We start from the raw sequence: 14,345 nt of genomic DNA, 5'->3' as shown, positions 1-14,345 counted from the left end.
TCCGAAATGTAGGCCAGATGGCAGGGTTTGACGCTTTGACCATTGCATGCACGAGGACCTTGCGGTGATTGAATGCTGTGAAATGCCGACCCTCCAGTAGAAAACAAAAATGGCAAACAGCCAGATAGTAGAGACAGAGAAGACTGTGGTCAAACATGCTGTACTTCCTTTTGGTGGTGGTGGTGGTGGGGGGGGGGGGGGAGGGGGGAGAAGAGTGTCAAGCTGTCAGCTGAAGGTGAGTGGCTGCCACATGCCTCCGTTTGTGCTTAGCACCCACAGCGTGGTCCGAGTCATCAGTACGGTCGCATTCGAAAGAGCTCGTTTGGTATTGTCAAATGCTCCGATCATGTCCACAGACCACTCAAATGTACAATAAGGGGAACTGCCTTTAAGGGCACCATACCAGGGGATTGTAAGTTCAGCAGCACATGGAATGAAACAGTGGTAGAAATTCACCATATCCAAACACTCTTGCAGTGCTTTGGTAGTGCGAGGCAATGGAAAGTCCCTAACAGTGGTGACTTTGATGGCAGGGATGTTACACCTTCTGCGAAGATGCAGTGGCATAGAAGGTCAATGGTAGACAACCCAGACTGCCCATGTTGGCTTAAGCACTTGAAGAGTGTGTGGAAATGTGATAAACGTTCGGTTTTGAATGCGCTGGTGACAAGTCTGTCGTTCGGGTAAACAAAAAGAAAATCGAAGTCTTTTAACAGAGTCCATTAGTCGCTGGAAAGTCTGAACTTCATTTTTTAGCCCAAATGGCATTCACAGAAATTCAAGGTGGCCAAACAGGGTTATAACAGCAGTTTTGGGAATGTCCTCAATGCACACAAGTAGCCCGTCACTAAGTCCACTTTAGCAAAAAATATTTTTCCAGCTAAACATGCCAAGAAATATGTGGGACCAGGAGTGGTGGCCACATTAAGCCGCTGGTAACCGCTGCTTGGATGGCAATCACTATTGGACTTAAGCACTATGTGTAGGGGTGAACAGCTAGTCAACCTGTATACAATGCTAAGAATTTCCATGTTTAAAGTCTGCCTTCACACTGGGCAGCATTTCTGAGTCCAGTCTACGTGCACAGGCATGGACTAGCGCGCCAGTTATGGGAATGTGGCGCTCGACCCCATGTTTTGTGGCAGTAGTGGAGAACGTGGACATGGTGAGGGCAGGGAATTCGCTCAGCAGGCCGGTAAATTCCCATGTGGTGACGCAGGTAACAGAGTCATCGTGGGGAACTTACTGGGGGAGCAGAGTAACGACTCAAAGTCCTTTGCATCCACAGGCGGCAGTTCCCAAGATCTACTAACGGTACTTTGGTGCAAAGGAAATCTGCACTGAGCAGTGGTCTAGCAACTTCAGCCATGACAAAAGTCCCATATGCAACACTGTCCACTGAAGCAGAGCATCACAAGTCATGTCCTGCAAGTCAGGATCCTGCTGCCGTTGGCCGTTTCCTGTGAGGGTCCATCGCTCTCTGCCTTATAATCAATGGGCAATGCTGGCAGCACACTCACAAGAGCACCCATGTCACAGGGGAAGCGGTGCCCTGAAAGGATGTCCATAACAAACAGATGACAGCTGGAACCCACTATCAAGGCTGCATGGTGGTCCACACCTCTTGGCTTTTTGCCAAAGAATGCATGGTAAAAACATGGACCCAGCATTGTCTAGTTCAGAGCTGCAGGCACAAGTCTGTTGGAGGCTCTGCTGATAGGGCTTGTTAAGATAGGTAAAGGAGGAACGATGTATCTCTGTCTGGCTGAGTGTAGACTATTGGCCACTTTAGCAAGCTCCTTAAAGCCCTTCACAGGTGTATTGGCAAGGGCTGTGTGAACTTGATCAGGCAGTTGTTGCATGAAGAGTTCTTTAAAAATAAAAGGAGGATGGTGACTGCCCAGGAGAGATGGCATGTGGTCCATTAGTTCTGAAGGCTCAGTGTCACCCTGGCCAGGCAAGGAGATCACCTGTTTGGCACACTCAGACCCATAGTCCAGAAGTCTGTATTAGGCGAGTTTTCAGAGTGACACATTTACCACTGTTACGTACCCCGTAACTGGGTTGCCAAACCAGCAGAAATGGATCACTCAGTTGGAGTCTGGAGTACTAGAACCTCGCTTGTCACCTGTGCTATCCTTCCCATACTTCAATGGGACAAACCTATGCAGAACCCAGTTCAAGTGTTCCCTATACAACATCCACATTTCCATTGTACATTTCCCTAAGCACATCTGTTGCCAATTTGTGCTCCCAAGTTCTTGCATTAGAGCATCATAATGACCACAACATCGTAGATCCAAGTACTGATCCATGCTTTTAAGTTTATCGCCTGTGTTCCTGATTCTTCTTGCATTAAATTAGACACATTTCAAACCACCCAACTAATTGCATTTTTGCTCTATTCACTGCCTATCCTTCTTCGCCCTGTCTTTGCACAGTGCATCGACCCTTCAATCAACTGCTCCCATCATCTGACCTTTCACTCTGGTTCCCATCCACCTGACAACCTAATCTATACCCGCCCTAGCAAACCTGCCCTCAAGCACGCTGGTTCCTCTTGAGTTCTGTACAGCTCCTGCCTTCCACAGAAGAGATCCCAAAGATGGACAAATATGACACTCTGCCCATGCACCAATTCTTCAGCATATCATTAAAAATAAGAAATAAAAATGGTGGTAGGCCATTTGGCACCTTGTGTCTGCTCCACCTTGACCAGTTGCCAAACCTGTTTTCTGAACTATTTCCCTGCTTGGATCTGTTTGTACAACATGGGCAATACTATCTGAATCATGTAAGGATAATGTAATGGGTGAACAATGACACATATTGTTCATAAAAGAAACTGTTCTGCATAGCTCACATACGCTATCATTGAGTTGTTGTGTTCACTTTAAGAGATGGTATCTGACGTAATGATGTCAGTATAAGGCAAACAACAGGAATTCTGCAGATGCTGGAAATTCAAGCAACACACATAAAAGTTGCTGGTGAACGCAGCAGGCCAGGCAGCATCTCTAGGAAGAGGTGCAGTCGACGTTTCAGACCGAGACCCTTCGTCAGGACTAACTGAAGGAAGAGTGAGTAAGGGATTTGAAAGTTGGAGGGGGAGGGGGAGATCCAAAATGATAGGAGAAGACAGGAGGGGGAGGGATGGAGCCAAGAGCTGGACAGGTGATAGGCAAAAGGGATAAGAGAGGATCATGGGACAGGAGGTCCGGGAAGAAAGACGGGGGGGGGGGGACCCAGAGGATGGGCAAGGGGTATATTCAGAGGGACCGAGGGAGAAAAAGGAGAGTGAGAGAAAGAATGTGTGTATAAAAATAAGTAACAGATGGGGTACAAAGGGGAGGTGGGGCATTATTCTCCTTTCATTTTGGATCTCCCCCTCCCCCTCCAACTTTCAAATCCCTTACTCACTCTTCCTTCAGTTAGTCCTGACGAAGGGTCTCGGCCTGAAACGTCGACTGCACCTCTTCCTAGAGATGCTGCCTGGCCTGCTGCGTTCACCAGCAACTTTTATGTGTGTTGTCAGTATAAGGCAACTGTCTTTTAGTTTGCTCGTAATAGAAATAAAGGGCTGTGGCTTTTGTTAAGAATATAAAAGGATTCTTGCATGCTTTATTCTCATAATCATACATTGGTGACCCCAAAGCTCTCGGACGATTCCGGATTTACTTAATGACGTAGACCAACACAGTCAATTTGAAGCTGCCTTTGTTTTAGAGCAACACGCTACCTCATGGTTTGCACAGGTTCATGCAGCAAGAAATCACCGTGGAAAAAAACTGAATTTTCCCACGTCGTAGCATCACTAAGGAGTTCCACTACAGCCAGAGTGGTGAGTCTACTAAAAGATCTTCCTGTATGTGGTGTTACGAGAATACACATAAAATTAAAATGTTTGCTGGCCTGGGTTAGCATCAGTGACATCAGCAGTTGGTCTGCCACCTGCCCTCAGGGGAAGGAGAGATAAGGAACAATGGAGCAGCGTCTGGAGATGTGTAATGAAGGGACGTGGGAGAGAGAGAGCTGTCTGGAGCGGCTCCCCCTTTGAACCCTGAACTGTTTGAAGTGATGGACAGGCGATACCCCAGCAGGGGGATAAAAAGGGACAGGTTCGCTAAGACAGACACACACACCACCCGAGGTAACGAGACCCTGGAAGCGGTGCGCCTCTCACGAGTGGGTGAGAAGTACCAGACAACGGCCAGGGTGGAAAGGTACGATCAGCGGGAACCCGGTGTGTGTCCGCCCTTGCCTGGGTGCCGGGTTCACTGCAGAGGATCGACCGCATCTGGAGGAGGGGTCACAGTCGGTGACCTCAGGTGACATCACCAAGGACCCGCCCAAAAAGCTGTTTGTGAGCCATCTCGCTGATCTGTGAGTGAAGCAGTGTTCTGAATGATCAGTTGTTCCTATTCTATCTCTCTCTTCCCCCACGTTGTCCATTGCCATGGCAACGATTACTGCGAACTGAACTGGACTGAACTTTGAGTCATTTTGAAATTTGGTCATTTACCCCTAGACAACGATAGAGCTTGATTGATGCTGTTATCTTAATTCTGTGCACATGTGTGTTTATCATCGCTGAACTGTTGCATTTATTATCCTTTCGATTACTGTGTTGCTTGTTTCTTTAATAAAACTTTCTTAGTAATAAAGAAACTTACTTAAGGTTTAGGGGGTGGGAAAAAGATCAGACAAGGGTCTTGAGGATTAGAAAGTAGTCAGAAAAGAGTTTAAGAGGGATTTAGGACAGCTAGAAGCGGACATGAGAAAACCTTGGCAACAGGATTAGAGAATAGCCAGACGCAATTGAAGAACAGCAGGATGAGTAGAGAAAGGGTAGAACTATTCAGGGAAGAAAAAGGGAAACATGCCCAGAGTCAGATAAGGGAGATCCTTAACGAATACTTTACTTCAGTATTAAACAGTAAGAGGGACCTTGATAAACATGAAGTCAGTGTAGAACAGGCTAATGTGCTGGAACATGTAAAGTTTAAGAAAAAGGCTGTGCTGGAACTTTTGAAAAACATTGAGATAGATAAATGCCTGGGGTTGAATGAAATGAACCTTAAATTACTATGGGAAAATGAGGGTAGAAATTGCTGCACTGTTGGTAATGACTGTTGTGACCTCACTGGCCACAGGAATAGTACTAGACAATAGGAGGATGGCAAATTTATTCCTTTGTTCAAGAAAGGAAGTAGGGATAATCCTGGGAATTATAGACCAGTGAGTCTCTATCAGCAGTGGACAAGTCCTGGAGAGGATCTTAGAATCAGGATTTACAAGCATTTGGAGAAGCATAGTTGGATTTGAGTTAGGGATAAATTGTGCCTCATGAGCCTAACTGACATTTTGAGAAAGTGACAAAACAAATTGATGCAGGTAGAGCAGGGATATAATGCATATGAATCTCAGTAAGATGTATGACAAATTGTAGGCTCATTCAGAAAGTCTGGAGGCATGGGATCCAGGGAAACTTGGCTGTGCGGATTTGGAATTGGCTTGCCCACAGAAGGCAGATGGTGGTGGTAGACGGAGTATATTCTGCCTGGAGTTCCATGATTAATACTGTTCCACAGCATCTGTTCTGGGATGTATGAGGAAGTAGAAGGGTGGGTTACTAAGTTTTCAGTTGACATGAAGGTTGGTAGTGTTGTGATAGTGTAGAAGGTTGTTGTGGGTTATGACAGGACATTGACAGGATGCAGAACTGGGTTGAAAAGTGACAGATGGAGTTCAATCTGGAAAAGTGTGAAGTAATACATTTTGGAATGCTGAACGATGGCAGCATACAAAGTTAATGACAAGATTCTTAACTGTATGGAGGAACAGAAGGATCTAGGGGTCCAAGACCAAAGTTGCCATGCAAGTTGATTAGTGGTTAAACAGGTGTTGGCCTTTGTTAGTGAAGGGATTAAGTTCAAGAGCCACAAGATAATGTTGCAGCTCTATAAATCTGCCAAATCATTGGGCATTTTTAAAGTCAGAAGTGGGTTCTAAATTAGTAAGGGCATTAACGGTTATGGGGAGAAGGCATGAGAATGGGGGTTGAGAGGTTCCCGTCACTGCCTGTAAGGACTCTATGTTCACCCCATGACCACATGGTTTCCTCCAGGTTTTCCCACAGTCCAAAGATGCACTGGTTAGTAGGTTAGTTGGTCTTTGTAAACTGTCCTGTGCTTTGGCTATGGTTAAATTGGTGGATTGTTTGGCAGTGTGTCTGAAAGGGCTGGAAGGGTCTATTACATAGAAACATAGAAAATAGGTGCAGGAGTAGGCCATTCGGCCCTTCGAGCCTGCACCGCCATTTATTATGATCATGGCTGATCATCCAACTCAGAACCCAGCCTTCCCTCCATACCCCCTGACCCCTGTAGCCACAAGGGCCATATCTAACTTCCTCTTAAACACAGCCAATGAACCGGCCTCAACAGTTTGCTGTGGCAGAGAATTCCACAGATTCACCACTCTCTGTGTGAAGAAGTTTTTCCTAATCTCGGTCCTAAAAGGCTTCCCCTCTATCCTCAAACTGTGACCCCTCGTTCTGGACCTCCCCAACATCGGGAACAATCTTCCCGCATCTAGCCTGTCCAATCCCTTTAGGATTTTATACGTTTCAATCAGATCCCCCCTCAATCTTCTAAATTCCAACGAGTACAAGCCCAGTTCATCCAGTCTTTCTTCATATGAAAGACCTGCCATCCCAGGAATCAATCTGGTGAACCTTCTTTGTACTCCCTCTATGGCAAAGATGTCTTTCCTCAGATTAGGGGACCAAAACTGCACACAATACTCCAGGTGTGGTCTCACCAAGGCCTTGTACAACTGCAGTAGTACCTCCCTCCTCCTGTACTCGAATCCTCTCGCTATAAATGCCAGCATACCGTTCGCCTTTTTCACCGCCTGCTGTACCTGCATGCCCACTTTCAATGACTGGTGTATAATGACACCCAGGTCTCGTTGCACCTCCCCTTTTCCTAATCGGCCACCATTCAGATAATAATCTGTTTTCCTATTTTTGCCACCAAAGTGGATAACTTCACATTTATCCACATTAAATTGCATCTGCCATGAGTTTGCCCACTTACCCAACCTATCCAAGTCACCCTGCATCCTCTTAGCATCCTCCTCACTGCTAACACTGCCACCCAGCTTCGTGTCATCCGCAAACTTGGAGATGCTGCATTTAATTCCCTCATCAAAGTCATTAACATATATTGTAAACAACTGGGGTCCCAGCACTGAGCCTTGCGGTACCCCACTAGTCACCGCCTGCCATTCTGAAAAGGTCCCGTTTATTCCCACTCTTTGCTTCCTGTCTGCTAACCAATTCTCCACCCACACCAATACCTTACCCCCAATACTGTGTGCTTTAAGTTTCCACACTAATCTCCTGTGTGGGACCTTGTCAAAAGCCTTTTGAAAATCCAAATATACCACATCCACTGGTTCTCCCCTATCCACTCTACTAGTTACATCCTCAAAAAATTCTATGAGATTCGTCAGACATGATTTTCCTTTCACAAATCCATGCTGACTTTGTCCGATCATTTCACAGCTTTCCAAATGTGCTGTTATCACATCCTTGATAACTGACTCCAGTAGTTTCCCCACCACCGACGTTAGGCTAACCGGCCTATAATTCCCCGGTTTCTCTCTCCCTCCTTTTTTAAAAAGTGGGGTTACATTAGCCACCCTCCAATCCTCAGGAACTAGTCCGGAATCTAACGAGTTTTGAAAAATTATCACTAATGCATCCACTATTTCTTGGGCTACTTCCTTAAGCACTCTGGGATGCAGACCATCTGGCCCTGGGGATTTATCTGCCTTCAATCCCTTCAATTTACCTAACACCACTTCCCTACTAACATGTATTTCACTCAGTTCCTCCATCTCACTGGACCCTCTGTCCCTTACTATTTCTGGAAGATTATTTATGTCCTCCTTAGTGAAGACAGAACCAAAGTAATTATTCAATTGGTCTGCCATGTCCTTGCTCCCCATAATCAATTCACCTGTTTCTGTCTGCAGGGGACCTACATTTGTCTTTATCAGTCTTTTCCTTTTTACATATCTATAAAAGCTTTTACAGTCCGTTTTTATGTTCTCTGCCAGTTTTCTCTCAATCTTTTTTCCCCTTCCTAATTAAGCCCTCTGTCCTCCTCTGCTGAACTCTGAATTTCTCCCAGTCCTCAGGTGAGCCACTTTCTCTGGCTAATTTGTATGCTACTTCTTTGGAATTGATACTATCCCTAATTTCTCTTGTCAGCCACGGGTGCACTACCTTCCTTGATTTATTCTTTTGCCAAACTGGGATGAACAATTGTTGTAGTTCATCCATGCAACCTTTAAATGCCTGCCATTGCATTTCCACCGTCAATCCTTTAAGTGTCATTTGCCAGTCTATCTTAGCTAATTCACGACTCATACCTTCAAAGTTACCCCTCTTTAAGTTCAGAACCTTTGTTTCTGAATTAACTATGTCACTCTCCATGTTAATGAAGAATTCCACCATATTATGGTCACTCTTACCCAAGGGGCCTCTCACGACAAGATCGCTAATTAACCCTTCCTCATTGCTCAAAACCCAGTCCAGAATAGCCTGCTCTCTAGTCGGTTCCTCGACATGTTGGTTCAAAAAACCATCCCGCATACATTCCAAGAAATCCTCTTCCTCAGCACCTTTACCAATTTGGTTCACCCAGTCTACATGTAGATTGAAGTCACCCATTATAACTGCTGTTCCTTTATTGCACACATTTCTAATTTCCTGTTTAATACCATCTCCGACCTCACTACTACTGTTAGGTGGCCTGTACACAACTCCCACCAGCGTCTTCTGCCCCTTAGTGTTACGCAGCTCTACCCATATCGATTCCACATCTTCCCGGCTTATGTCCTTCCTTTCTATTGCGTTAATCTCTTTTTTAACCAGCAACGCCACCCCACCTCCCCTTCCTTCATGTCTATCCCTCCTGAATATTGAATATCCCTGAATGTTGAGCTCCCATCCCTGGTCACCCTGGAGCCATGTCTCTGTGATCCCAACTATATCATAATCATTAATAACAATCTGCACTTTCAATTCATCCACCTTATTACGAATGCTCCTTGCATTGACACATAAAGCCTTCAGGCGCTCTTTTACAACTCTCTTAGCCCTTTTTAATGCTTGCCCTGGATTTGTCGGCCTGCCACTTTTACTTTTCCCCTTTGTACTTTTTGCTTCTACGCTCACTTTACACCCCTCTGTCTCTCTGCACTGGTTCCCATCCCTCTGTTGTGAACTAACCTCCTCACACCTAGCCTCTTTAATTTGATTCCCACCCCCCAACCATTCTAGTTTAAAGTCACCTCAGTAGCCCGCGCTAATCTCCCTGCCAGGATATTGGTCCCCCTAGGATTTAAGTGTAACCCGTCCTTTTTGTACAGGTCACGCCTGCACCAATAGAGGTCCCAATGATCCAAAAACTTGAATCCCTGCCCCCTGCTCCAATCCCTCAGCCACGCATTTATCCTCCACCTCATCGCATTCCTACTCTCACTGTCGCGTGGCACAGGCAGTAATCCCGAGATTACTACCTTTGCGGTCCTTTTTCTCAACTCCCTTCCTAGCTCCCTATATTCTTCTTTCAGGACCTCATCCCTTTTCCTACCTATGTCATTGGTACCTATATGTACCAGGACCTCTGGCTCCTCACCCTCCCACTTCAGGATATCTTGGACACGATCAGAAATATCCCGGACCCTGGCACCAGGGAGGCAAACTACCATCCGAGTCTCTGGACTGCGTCCACAGAATCGCCTATCTGACCCCCTTACTATCGAGTCCCCTATCACAACTGCCCTCCTCTTCCTTGCCCTACCCTTCTGAGCTACAGGGCCAGACTCTGTGCCGGAGGCAGGGCCACTGTCGCTTCCCCCGGGTAAGCTGTCCCCTCCAACAGTACTCAAACAGGAGTACCTGTTGTTAAGGGGCACAGCCACCGGGGTACTCCCCATCACCTGCCTTTTCCCCTTCCCCCTCCTAACCGTGACCCACTTGTCTGCCTCCCGTGGCTCCGGCGTGACCACCTGCCTTCCACTCCTCTCTATCACCTCCTCGCTCTCCCTGACCAGACGAAGGTCATCGAGCTGCAGCTCCAGTTCCGTAACGCGGTCCCTTAGGAGCTGCATCTCGATGCACTTGGCGCAGATGTAGACGTCCGGGAGGCTTGGAGACTCCAGGGCCTCCCACATCCGACACCGAGAACAGCAAACTGCCCTCACAGTCATAATGCCCCTCTCCTCAAATAGCAACAGAAAATGAATGTCAAACCTTCCTCGCCTCGCCCGCTTCCGCCTAAGCCCGGTGAGCCGAAGCCCTTAAGTCTTCACTCTGCTCCCGGCTCACTCCGCAGCCTGCAAACTACGCTGCCCGCTCTATGAGGCTCTGTTCCTTTTAAATCTGCCGCGCTGCACTGCCCGACGTCACACGCCTGCGCAGTCCCGCCTCTCAGAAAGCCGTTGGAGAAAAAAAATAACGAAAATTTCAAAAATCTCTTTCTCGGCACTCCCACTCAGACTCTCAGACCCCTTCTTCGAATCAAATCCGAAGCAGGATGTCTGCCCTTTTAAATCTGCCGCGCTGCACTGCCCGACGTCACACGCCTGCGCAGTCCCGCCTCCCAGAAAGCCGTTGGAGAAAAAAAATAACGAAAATTTCAAAAATCTCTTTCTCGGCCTGAAATGTCGACTGTACCTCTTCCTAGAGATGCTGCCTGGCCTGCTGCGTTCACCAGCAACTTTGATGTGTGTTGCTTGAATTTCCAGCATCTGCAGAATTCCTGTTACTTGGTAAGAGGTGCAAAGATGGTAAGAGACGTAGATAGAATGGACAGCCAGCACCTCTTTCGCAGAGTGACAATGGCTAAAATTAGAGCACGTACTTTTAAGGTGATTGGAGGAAAGCATCTCAAAGTCTCTTAGGCACAATAATGAAAGAAAAATGGAGGGCTATGAGGGAGGGAAGGGTTAGATTGATCTTGGAATGGGTTAAAACGTCAGCACATTGTGGACCAATGGACGTGTTCAGTTCAATGTTCTATTTCTGGATACTTGAGATGAAGGAAAGTGCAACATTCTATTCCCAAGAAATCAGCAATATACATATTGTAGTCAGTTGAAATATATTAGTGGACCTCGATTATCAAGTATTTTAGATGTATAGCCACTGCAGAATAATAAGCAAACATGACAGATGTTTACAGTAAATACAAAATTCCTAGGAAAGCAAGTACGAAATGTAAATGGTGAATGGCATGGAAAATTTCAGGCACTACCAAAAACATTTTCTCAAAATATATACAGTAGGGTTCCCCAATTAGTTTTCCACAAGGGCCAAATTATGTCAAGCATGCCAAGCCAAGAGCCAAAACGACCAGGTTTTTTTTTCATTGCGCCAGTAAGTTGTTTTATGGGCAGATGGTGGTGGTGGCAGCAGCAGCAGAAGTAATAATAATTTAGGCCTGGGATTCTCAAAGCCTCTGCTGTGGGTCACACAAGAAAAAAAAAATGCACTCTTGAAACAAAATTAAGTCCAAAACCAACTATTTAATTATGACTTTAGCTATCACAACTGTCAGCTGTCACACTGAGAACACATCTGGGACTTAAAATACACACACCCAGTAAACTTGGTAGTCTTCACCACTTCTCTTCCACACAAAGAGTTTTAGTAGTACTGTGGAAACTTTTCCACTGTTTCTGTTCTCTCATTTAATCTATTTGTTCTTTTTTATTAAGCTATGCAGCATTTGAAGTATGAAGTGAAACTATAAATGAAATTACCATTACTGTTGTTGTAATATTATTATACCACAATAAGATTGACAAATGGACAAAAATAAATTGATTCACTCACCAATCAGTGAGAGAAGTGACAGCAACGGGATGAGGCAATCCTCCTGATGTCGGGCCTGTATTATGTTGTGGCAATCCTGAGGCACTGGCCAAGATGTGCATTGGAGTGTGTTTCTGTCCTGGTTCTTGATAGAGTTCATTGATGGAAACAATGACTCACATATGTACGTGAAGGGGAACAGTGTGAGTAGGAGCACTGCAATAGCTCTCGTGTTTTTGAATTGAGCTTGGGGAACCACGTTGATCCAAAAGTCACTTACCCCAACGTCCTTGTGTTGTGCTTTGAGCAAATCAGATGTTCCCATTTTCAAGACCTCCATCTGAAGAGTTGCCTCATCTATGGAAGGCACCAGCCTTTTGGCCTCTGCAGTCCACTGGCCGTCAGCTGAAATGGAGAACGGCTGTCTCAGGAATAGGAGGATGTCACCTGAGAGTTTAGGGGAGCTTTCAAATCGTTCCCTGAAGTTTTCTGCCATGCTCGTCACGAAATCCTTCATCAATGAATCCTCCCACATTTCGTTCTTCTCGTACTGCTCCCGCAGACGTGGAAAGTACAACTTTCTCCCATGAATATCTCTCTCCAAAAGGTTCAGTTTTGATTGGAAAGCTTTAATCGCGTCGTACATGTCTGCAACAGTGTGGTTGTTGCCTTGTAATTGCAGATTAAGTTGATTTAGATGAGACATGATGTCACACAAAAAAAGAACAGGTGCTATCACCTTGCTGTCACTTAAAAACCTCTTAAATCCTCAGGCTTTTTGGCTGTGCAGGCTGGATAAAAATGACACAAGCTCATCGTGCAGGTCGCACATCCTCTCCAACGCACGGCCTTTGCTCAGCTAGCGAACATCATTATGCAGCAAAAGATCTTTGTGTTCCGCTGACATTTCCTCCAGCAATGCTCTGAAAAGGTGATGTTGCAGACTAGAACTCTCATGAACGAAATTTACCAGTCTCGTCACAGTATCCATCGCCTCTTTCATTTCCTCACACAGTTTAGCGCACAACACTGATTTGTGAATAATGCAATGAAATGCCAAGAGTGCTGGGTTAACAGCGGCAAACCCGCCTACCAAGCCCTTGTGTTGTCCCACATCGACGGAGCCCCATCGGTGACAATGGACAATTTTGCTCACATCCAAGCCATTCTTCTCAAAGAACTGTGTCAATTCGTTAAAAATTATTTCCCAAGTTGTGCGCCCAGGCAGAGGAAGCAAACAAAGTAGCTCTTCCCGAAAGGTCTCCCCATCAAAAAATCTTGCGAACACAGACAGCTCTTCCATATCGGTTCAGTCACAGGACGAGTCTATGGCTAGTGATACGGCTTCTGCTTTCTCCAAATCGGTGAGCAGATTGGAAAAACACTCCTCCGCTAAAACTTCTATTCTTCTAGTTACCATGTTAGTCGACAATGGCACCGTCTTGAACAGCTCCACAACCGTTTTCTGGTTTTCTCATCACGACTTAAAACTTCGCCAACCGTATCAATTGCACACGTTTTAATCAACTCGGCATCGCGCGCTCTACAGGGGCATAGGTCAAGTGTATATGACAGGTGCGTTCACGTAAGTGCCAATGAGTGGGCGCAGCCCGCAGTCCACCTATTAGGGTTGTCTGATATACAGTGTCCCAAAATGTATTGCAAAACATTTTAGTATATACTGTGTTTCAAACCAGAATGCCAAATGAAAAAGGAGTCAACTATTACATGCAAACAACAGGAATTCTGCAGATGCTGGAAATTCAAGCAACACACATAAAAGTTGCTGGTGAACGCAGCAGGCCAGGCAGCATCTGTAGGAAGAGATGCAGTCGACGTTTCAGGCCGAGACCCTTCGTCACGACTCTTCGTTAGTCCTGACGAAAGGTCTCGGTCTGAAACGTCGACTGCACCTCTTCCTTGAGATGCTGCCTGGCCTGCTGCGTTCACCAGCAACTTTTATGTGTGTTGCTCAACTATTACATTATATATTCTACAGCAGGGGTCCCCAACATTTTTTGCACCACGGACCGGTTTAATATTGACAATATCCTTGCGGACCGGTGACTGGAAGGGGGGGGTGATCAAGTAGGGTTAAACTCAACTCAACATGTCTTTTACAGTTAGGGTTGCCAACTTTCTCACTCCCAAATAAGGGACCTTTGTCAAATCCTGATGAAGGGTCCCGGCCCGAAACGTTAACTCTCCCTATAGATGCTGCCTGGCCTGCTGCGTTCACCAGCATTTTTTGTGTGTGTTGACAGGACACTTGTGTTTACCCCGAGAAGGACTACCATTACCATGAAGCCTTGCGCGGGCATCTGTGTGCGCATGCACGTACGTGCCGGTTTTTTTTCCCCACAAATCGGTTTTGGCTTAATCTTCCCGACTATGCTGTACATACATTATTTCAACTTTATATAGGCTGTGTATTTATCATATCATTCCTGCT

At 46.0% G+C, this 14,345-nt stretch overlaps 1 protein-coding gene across 5 annotated transcripts in view; it reads right to left on the bottom strand.

Moving 5' to 3' along the window:
* The window catches only part of LOC134347884 (transmembrane protein 50B), a 90,282-nt gene that overhangs the window by 63,207 nt on the left and 12,730 nt on the right, over window positions 1-14,345 (bottom strand). The gene's annotated exons all lie outside the window — the stretch shown is intronic.

Source organism: Mobula hypostoma, chromosome 6 (assembly GCF_963921235.1).
Source record: "Mobula hypostoma chromosome 6, sMobHyp1.1, whole genome shotgun sequence".
Classification (NCBI taxonomy): domain Eukaryota; kingdom Metazoa; phylum Chordata; class Chondrichthyes; order Myliobatiformes; family Myliobatidae; genus Mobula; species Mobula hypostoma.
Note: the sequence above shows the minus strand (reverse complement) of the source record. Positions and strands in the feature narration are given on the sequence as shown.